Genomic DNA, 9,625 nt, shown 5'->3' on the forward strand with positions numbered 1-9,625 from the left:
ACTAGGGACTGACATATGCTTCTGCCACGCTTGTTTCTACTCCACAGTGAATCCACATGCCACAGGTTGCATCGTAGAACATACGTGATTTATATACTCCCCTTGCTGGAATACAAGCTCCCCAGTGTTGCTCCTATATCCTCAGGGCATGGCACATGCTTGCCACCCAATACCTGTTTCTTGAAGGAATAAGTGATAAATGAATGAATGAGCACACAGGAGTCCACGTATGTACGCACTGGGCATCCAGTTCCCCACCACGAGGGGTACATGCAGGCCTGACTATGTTCTTCAGACCCATTGCCACTGCCAGGTACTGCCTCCAGGGTTGTTCTGCCGTCCAGTGTCCACTTTGGAGTCCGAACGCCCTTGCCTCAGTGACTCTCTCACTGAGTGTCTTCTTTGCAGACCAAGCCAGGCAGGAGTTAAGGATGAGCGGGCAGAGGGAGGAGACCAGGATCCTGAGACGATGGGACAGGAGAGGCTATGATTTGGAGCCAGAGGATCTGAACTCAAGTCTCAGCTCCTCCCTCTGCGGACTGCTCCTCTCTGAGCTTCAACTTCTTTATCCACAAAATGGGAGTAAAAGGTAGAAATGCATTTACATGGGCACCTTGATTCTAACAGAGATGATTAGAGAGATATTTCATCAAGTCAGGTATTGAGAGAGCTGCTTGCTTCTCCTCAACTCTGGGTTCCCTAGGCAGATGACAATAGACTAGGGACCCATAGGACAACCCTGGTGACCTCAAACAGAAGAAGGGGAGCTGGCAGACCTGGAATAAAGAAGCTTTGGTCCACTCTCAATAGAGCCAGATGATCTAGTACTTGAGACTCAGGCCCCTGCCTCCCACAACCCACCTGCCAGTAGGGACACAGGGCAGATATGATGTGCCCCCATGACTAAAGTAAACACTCTGACTGCAGATAGTTTGGGTCAGGGGGTGGCAGAGGACACCTCCAGAGATGTGGGCAGGCGGAAGGAGGCTGGCAAAGCGTGATGGAGGGGAATAGAGGACACCGTGATATCCTCCTGTTCTTCTCCCGGAGTGCCCTGCCTTCTGCCTGAGAGAGACTCCACCTGCTAACTTTGGTTTCTCAGCATGTGACTTTCTTCTGCTCCTGTCTACAGAATGGGGTGGAGGGGCATTCCCAGGAGCGCCCACCTGTCTCCCTCACCTTCATGTGACTCATTTTGGATCTCTCCAGTATGTTCTGGTCCCTGTCTCCTCCCCCACTATTTCGGCTGTGTTAACCATCACCTCCCAGACCCGCCAAAAGCCCCAGCAAGGGGACTGCAGTGAGAGGCATTGGGACTAAAGAGAATATGCTGGGAGGAAAGGGACAGCCGGCTAATGGGACTCCTCCCTCCTCCCTCTCCAGTTCACTTTTTCTGTAGCCTTATTGACCCGTCATTAGTTATCTGTCCAAGGTCGCTGGGCCTGGCCCTGCCGTAAATCATGGCGGCTGGATGGTTCCCAGGATACAGCTGAGAGCTGGGTCCCCAGCACAGCCCAGAGGAGGGCCAATGGCCCCTCTTCGTGCCCACCCACTCCAACCTCCCCAGCTTCCTCCTCCACTCTCCCCTGCTATTTGCTTCTCCATGCCGCCTCTCCCTCCGTCACTCACTCTTTTCTCCTCTCCCCAACTTTTTCCAGCCACCCCCACAAACTCTGCGTACAAGGTTAGTGAGGGAAAGGGGTGTGGGGGCCCTGCGTAGGTACTAGTTCCCTGTCATTGGGTCATTTCACCCCACTTGGCCTCCCAGTTTAGAACTTAAAAGAACAAGGACAGAACTCACCCAGGGGGAAACTGAGGCACAGACCTGCGGCAAGTCTGGTAAAGGGGTCCCACTCGATTCAGCGTCAACAACACCAGTCCAGGCTCCGCAGACCCTGCTCCCCTGCCTGGTGATGGGAGGGAATACTCACCCACGGAGGGGCGCGCTGGGCCACGTAGTCACCGGCCGCCTCCTTCAGAGGAGCAAGCTCAGTCAGGACCCTTCCAGCCCCACTCCCCACACCCCACTGCTTGGAGAGAAGTCTTCAGGAAAGTTCCTCGCCGGCACCTTCCGCCTCCTCTACACCCCCCCGCCCATTCCCGGCCCTCGCACGCTGCCGAGCCTCTTCTCCGGTCCTCGCGCGCCCTCTGCTGGTGTCTCTCGGGAAGCGCACCCGTCGTCCTTAATACCCGCCCCATCCTCCAGCGCGACACACCCCAAGTCTATGCTTGCTTAGGGAGGCCCATAAACCTTGGTTCTCAGAAGCTCTGAGGTGGGGGCTGCAGTCTTTGGCTCCTGAGGTGGGAAGCTGGGGCTGCCCAGAGCTCCAGGGCTGTTCTCTGGCAGGGAGAGGAAGGTCTTGGCCTCTGAGTCCGCCCTCCTGGGGCCAGATCCTGAGGGTCCTGGGTTTTCTCCCTATAATGCACCTTGGGAGGAAGAGCGGGTGATTCCTCTCCAATGAAGTGTCTGGTGTCTGGCGTTGCAGGTAGGTAGGGTGGACTGACCAGAGGCCCTTGTCAAACTGGTCCTAAAATGCTCCCATACAGTGGTGAGTTCAAGGTCATAGTAATGAGAGATGATTCCTTGGGGGAAGCCTGGGGCTGGGGGGAGGGAATGTCTCGGGTCAGGCTAGGACTAATCATGTGGGAACAAGCCAGGCATGGTGGGGGAGGCATGTACAGGGACAAGTGTGAGAGAATGAAGGGAAAATCAGCTTCGTGCAGGAACACACATGTGGGAGTCATGGGGGGCATGTAAGGAGATATATGTGAGCTATAGAGCCAAGACCCCTGCCTTCAGTAGGGCTAGAGCTTAGGAATCTGTGCCCTGCTCCCCCGCCACCACTAATTCCCTAACAGAGGTAGGAGCTCAGGGGGTCCCATCACCGGGCAAGTGGGCATTTGCTGATTCAAAAACCATGGGCTTTCAGAGCCATGGACTGCTTCCTTCAACATCAGCCTTAGGAACCCACCACAGACTGAAAAGCTCAGGGCTCCTTGCTTTAGGTACACGGGAGGAGGGAGAGAGGTTGGGAGAGAAAACCCAGTTAGATGTGGGTTGGAGTCATTCCCACAGGGGATCCAGGGAAACCAACTGGGCTTCCTGGGTTACAGAGATCTAAGTTGAAATTCAGCTCTGTTCCTCCTGTGCTGTGATTTCACATAAGTGAATGAACCTCTCTGAACCTCATTTTTCTCACCTGCAAAATGGAGATAATACAACTACCCATAGGGCTATCACATGATAGGGGCTGTTACAACTCCCCATTGGGAAGGTTATATGATTTAAACCACGTGCAGGACTGGGTTAAGGCTCAGGAGTCAGTCAATAAACGCTGCTGATACCTTGCTGAAATAAACCAAAAATCTGGCGCAGCTAACCCGGGTCTCCTCACTGGAGACTCCTTCTGTAACTTGCAAAATATCAAATTTTGGGGAGGTTGGTCTCCTCCAACTTCCAAAGAAGTTAGTGCCTTCCAATGGGAATCAAAACATGTTTTGGCAGTACCCATCCGGTCCCCGTAAATAATTTTTTTCCCCAAAAACTCTGGTTTGGGGCAGGGAGAGGAACTCTGGTTTGAAAGGGTACCAAATTATTAGCTGGCCTAGAGTGCCCACATCCTAGAAGGCTCTCCCCAACCCAATTGCATAAAAATTCCTCCCGTAAAGGACCCCTTCCTGTGAGAGGTAAACTCACTGTTCCTCATGACCAAGGGTTCCAGACTCCACCTGGCAAGAGTCACAAATGTAAACGCTTACAAGGATCTCAGGGAAAACTACGGAGTGGTGAGGACTTTGGCAAGTGGGGAGCAGCTCCAGGCAATTGTGGCCATGTGGGAATACGGAGGGAGGGACGTAGCATTGGGATAGAGCCCCAGACCTCTCCTAACTTCATCTCCCCCCATCATAGAAGCCTCCTAAAACACCTTTCCCCTAATTCCTGTGTATTTTTATTGCTGCATAACAAATTGTCACAAATTTAACCACTTAAAACAGACCTATGTACTATATCACAGTTCTGTAGACCAGAAGTCCAGGCCGTCTCAACTGGATTCTCTGCTTAAGGTCCCACAGGCTGAAATCAAGGTGTTGGCTGGACTGAGCTGGGGAAGATCAGCTTCCATGTTCATTCTCACTGTTGGCAGAATACAACTCCTTGTGGTTGTAGGACTCAGGTCCCCATTTGCTGGCTGTCAGCTGCGGGCTATTCTCAGTTCCTTGAGGACTCTCCCCGGTCCTTGCACACAGCCCCCTCCATCAGCAAAGCTAGCAAAAAGGGTAGAATCTTCCTCGTGTTTCCAATCTCATTGACTACCCCTTCCGCTAGTAGCCAAAAAAAAAAAAAAAAAAAATTCTGCTTTTAAATGGCTCATCTGATTAGCCTAGTCTCACCCAGAAAATTCCCCTTTTGCCATGTGAGGTAACAACCAGAGGAATAGTGCCTCATCATAACCGAAGATTCTACCCATACTCAAAAGGAAAGGTGTTCTACAAGGGCAAGGGTCACTGGGGGTCTTTCTTAGAAACCTGCCCTCTACACCTAGCCTCCAAGATGGGGAGGAAGTATTCCTCATTCCTAGTCTCAGCCCCCCTGACTTCTGTGAGGCCTTGGGCCAATCACCTCCCATCTCTGGTCCTCAGTTTCCTCATTTGTAAAATAGGACAAGGGGCTGGATGAAATCTAAATCTCTTCCAAGTCTTACATAATGATTGTGATGCAAAAATACAGAGAATTTTGATCCTTTGGACTGCGGAGGCCCCACTCCCCAGACAAGAGCATGACTGCATTACCCTCCCAGCAACATCTTCCTGCGGGCCTTCAACATTGCCTTACCAGGGAAGAGCTAGTTGTAGCTGGGACATTCAAACAGCATAGCCAAGGTACCCTGGATAAGGGGCCCAGCCACTCAGCTGGGCTGGACTATGGGGAAGCAGAGAGGCTGCTTCTGTTGGTCAGAGCCCATGGGCACTTGTGAGGCCCCACAGACAAGGATGGGTCGCCCCAGAGTCTGCACAGGACAAGTCCACAGCTAGTTGAGGGAGTGGGGCAAAGACCAAGTCAGGCAGGTAACCAATCCCCTCTCCTCTTACCACTCAAGTCGAGCTGGCCTTCAAAAGCTGTCTCCCAGATCCATTCTGTCTGCCCCCAGTCTTGGCCTCTGGGTCACCAAAAGGGCTTTTTCAGGCTCTTCCTGCCCCTCATTCAGCCCTCCCTGGGTGGGAGTAGTTGATTCCATCTTCCTGGACCCTCTGGCCTGACACAGGGAGGGGTGGGGGGGCCTCAAGAGCCTCTCACTTGGGAGCCCCCACTTCCACCCCCCAGGGTAACAGCCACCTCTTCTCCCAGGCTTCTCCCAGCTCCCCCCAGGTTCCACTTTCTGTTCCGCCTGCAAGCTCCCCTTCAGCGTGCCCCGTCCCAGGCCCTCATCACGGCCTGGCAGAGGGGCTGCAAAAAGACCCTCCCCAACTCCGTCCAAGCACAGGAGCTGGGTAAGAGGCGGGAAAATGAATATTAATTTATCATGATTAGGCAAATCCGGCAGGGAGAGCCGATTCTGGAGGAGGCTAAAAAGATGAATTTCAGCAATAAAATTAAATAAGGACGGACGGGCAGCCCCTCCTCCCTCCTGCTTTGCTGATCTCTCTCTTTCTTACAATTTATGAGGCCAATTATGAAGATGAGGTTGGAAGTTCCTGGAACTTCACTAAATGCAAACGGCGGTCCCTGCTGTTCCCATCAAATTAATTAACCGCGTGCTATTGATGGCCGCTCAAGGCTGACGCAGGCAGCCCGCCCTGCGGCCGCCTCCCTGGACACAAGGACCCAGAGTCCAGAGCCCAGCCAGGGCTCCACCACCTTCTGCAGGCCCTGCCCAGCATCACGGAGGACTCCAGGGACCCTCCTTTCAGCCCCCAGACCCTGCCCAAACCCTTGACAACACAGAGGAATGCACACAGATATCTAGTGGGTACACTGATACATACATAGCCAGTTGCCCACACACGTGCCCAGATACAAAATCACGAATGTGCAGCAGACACACATAGGGCCTGGGAATGCACATTAGGCACACAAGCCAATGAGAAGACAACCACAGTGACAGCCCAGCTGAGGGAACCGGAGCTCACTGGGTGAGGGTACTGGGGCTGAGGCTTCTCTCTCTGGGAGGAATTCTATGTCTGGGGCCCTGGGCCTGCTCCATCAGGGCTAGGCCCGAGTCCAGAGGAGTGAAGGGCCAGGTAGGGGTTCCACTGCTACTCAAGCAGCAAGCACTGTTCCCCTTGCCTGGTGCCTGTACAGTGAGTGGTCCCTCGGTATCCAAGGGTGTTTGGTTCCAGGATACTAAAATCCAAAGATGCTCGTCTCACATAAAATGGTGTAATATTTGCACATAACCTATACACATCCTCCTTATACTTTAAATCGGGGGTCCCCAACCCCGGGGCCACAGCCTCGTACTGGTCAGCGGCCTGTAAGGAAATGGGCCGCACAGCAGGCAGTGAATGGCGGATGAACAAGTGAAGCTTCATCTGTATTTGCAGCCGCTCCCCATCACTGCCTCAGCTCCACCTCAGATCATCAGGCATTGTAATTGATTGTAATTGGGGCGCCATTCCCTGGTGCCAAAAAGGTTGGGGACCCCTGCTTTAAATCTTCTCTATATTCCCTTATAATACCTAATACAATGAAATGCTTCGTAAATAGTTGTTATACTGAATTGTTTAGGGAATAACGACAAGAGAAAAAGTCTGTACATGTTGAGTAGAGATGCAACCATCATAGGACTAACTACCTAGTACATGTCAGCAACAATGTAACTTTTTTCCCAAATATGTTCCATCCGCAGTTGGTTGAATCTGCAGATGTGAAACCTGCAGATATGGAGGACCCACTGTACTGTCCCCCATGGCATCCTCAGAGCCCTCCCCACAGTCCCACCATCCTGGGTCCTCTACCTTCAGAGCCTTCCTCAGGAATGTTCCCTCTAGGTCTTTTCTGGGGCTCAGCTTCTGTACTGACCTCCGGTGTGGGGGACCAAGGCTTGTAGAGCCCCAGGTTCAGATTATGGGGATGAGGCCTGGCCCAGTCTCAGGTTAGTTTTGGGGCCTCAGCCCTGAGGGTCCCCCTGTTTCAGTGCTCAGAAGCAGGATTGCCCGGGAGCTCAGGGGTTCTGGAAAATGAGACAGCTGGTGCCCTGACTGAGGGGCAGAGTAGACATAGGGCTAAAGGTATTGGGTCTAAGCCCATCCTGGGCCTGGGACAGCTCCTGGGTGTCTGCAGAGTCTGTGTAGCAGCAGATACCCCAACAGCTGTAGCTTCTATGTGGGGCTGATCTCTGAGACGGTGGGGAGAGCTTGGAAAGGGGCTCTCCTGTTGAGGGAGTGAAGAGTGGGAGTAAGGCCAATGTCTTCTCAAGTTGTAGTCCCTAGTCCTGGGAAGAGGTATCCCATTCCATTTAAAGAGAAAGGAATTCCATAACTCTCTTGGAAAAGCAGGACAAGGGGCTTGGGTTTTCTATTAGCCTTTGGATCCTGGAGGGTGGGACACAGTTGAGCTTGCTGACCTTGCCATGCCCACTCTAGGCTTGGGAGGCCCTTGTCCCTGTCCCTACACTTGCTCCCACATGAGCAGCCAGAACCCAGGAGTAAGCTTTGGCCTTATTTCCCTTTCTGTGCAAGCCTTGGGCCAAGGTCAGTGTTATCACCCCAGGCTCTGGGAAAAGATGAGGCTCCCATTTTGGCAGTGTTGGGGCAGAGTGGCCCAGAGAAAACTATCTTGGGCACAAAGTGAGAGGGAAACTGACATTAAGGGAGGCTCAGACTGAGCATACGGCAGCCACTCGGAGAGGTCCAGGGCTCAGGGCTTTGCCTACCACCTGACACACCCCTACTCTGGACATACGAGCCTCCCTCCCCTTCTCTACACCCCACTGCACTTTGGGGGACCTCTTCCACTTCACAGCAGGGCCTGCTCACTTTGTACAGGAGAGTCCAAGACACACCTGGTCTACTGGTTCTCTATTGTTACGATAACAAATTGCCACCCACTTAGTGACTTAAAACAACACTGAGTTATTCTCGCCTAGTTCTGTTGTTCTGAAGCCTGACACTGGTTTCTGTGGAATAAAATCGAGATGTTGGCAGGTCTGTGTTCTGTTATGAAGGCTCTAGAGAAGGATGTTTCTTGCCTCTTCCAGCTTCTAGAGGCTGCCTACATTCCTTGGCTGGTGGCCCCTCTCTCTGTCATCAAAGCCAGAAATGCTGCATCGCTCCAACTTTTCTTCCCTCATCACGACTCTCTGGTTGTCGCTGGGAAAAGGTCTCTGCTTTTTAGGACTCATGATTAGATTGGAACCAATGGATAATCAGGATAATCTCATCTCAAAATCAACCTTAATCACATCTGCAATGTCCCTTTCACCAAGTAACATACATATTCATAGATTCCAGGAATTAGGATGTGGACATCTTTGGGGGACCATTATTCTGTCTACCACACATGGTCTGGCCAGGGACAACTCTGGCTCAGGGATAGAGTGACAATGGCTGGGCTAGGGACAGAAAACAGGTTTTTGGTGACCCTCTCCCCCTCCTCAGGACCAGGTGGTGATTGGGTGATGGTTTTGGGGTGCTCACTTGCTGAAAAGGATGCCAGTTGCCACCAAGGCTCTGAAATTGTCTCCCTTTCCAGCAGGATGGGGCACTGGGCTGAAAACCTAGCTCTGAAGTGGCTAGGGAACCCCCAAGCACCTTTTGCTTAGTTTGGGAGTCAGAGAGTAACTCCTCTTCCAAACTTGGCAGCCTTTCTCAAGACACAGGAATCCCTCCATCAGTTCTTTCCCTGGGCTCCTGTGTCAGATTGAGCAGCCAAGAGGATACTACCCGCCGGATGGGTCTCTCGGAAGGGCGTGGGACTCTCCTTTCGTATCCCATGATTTCCTGTTGCCCTTGCCAGGTGAGCCCCAGAGTTTGCATGGTCTGAAGGCAGTGTCTGGAATTCTGAGTCTTCTGGGGAAAGGAGGGTGGCAGGAATGGGGGCCCTTGGTTTCAGACACAGAAGTCAGCACTATCACTTCCCATGGTTCTGGAAACTTCTTGAATGTAAGAAAGGGTTAAGTGGTCAAGTTATCCCGAGGCCCACTGGTTCCCTCTTCTCTTAGCACTGGAGGCCCAGTTCCTCTGGGCCTGGAGAGGTTGCTGAAGTGGGAAGCAAAAGGAAAAGAGAAACAACGGCCACATCTGGACCCCAACACCCTAGGCTTTTCGCTTCTGCCAACTCTGACCCTCGCTAGGGACACTGGCGAGCACTGGGGGCCCAGCCCAGAGTAGAACTAGCAGAACTAGGGAGAGGATAAAAGCAGCCCTAACACCTGGGGGACCCAGGGATTTCCCAGCTCCTCTGGTCCACTCCAGGCTATGGTCAGCCACACCTCCCTGGGAGTAGGAACTCTGAGGGAGAGGCCCACCCCTCACAGAGGCTTCTGAGCTTTTGATGGGGCCATCTCTGGTTGATAAGAGTTATGAACGGGGCCCCCAGACTCCATGGGTTTCCGGTTCCTTTCCCGAATGACCCACACTGACAAGTCCCCATGGCTTGGCTTTCAGGGTTCTGAATTAGCGGGGG

This window comes from Pteropus vampyrus, unplaced genomic scaffold, assembly GCF_000151845.1.
Source record: "Pteropus vampyrus isolate Shadow unplaced genomic scaffold, Pvam_2.0 Scaffold348, whole genome shotgun sequence".
In the NCBI taxonomy this organism is placed as follows: domain Eukaryota; kingdom Metazoa; phylum Chordata; class Mammalia; order Chiroptera; family Pteropodidae; genus Pteropus; species Pteropus vampyrus.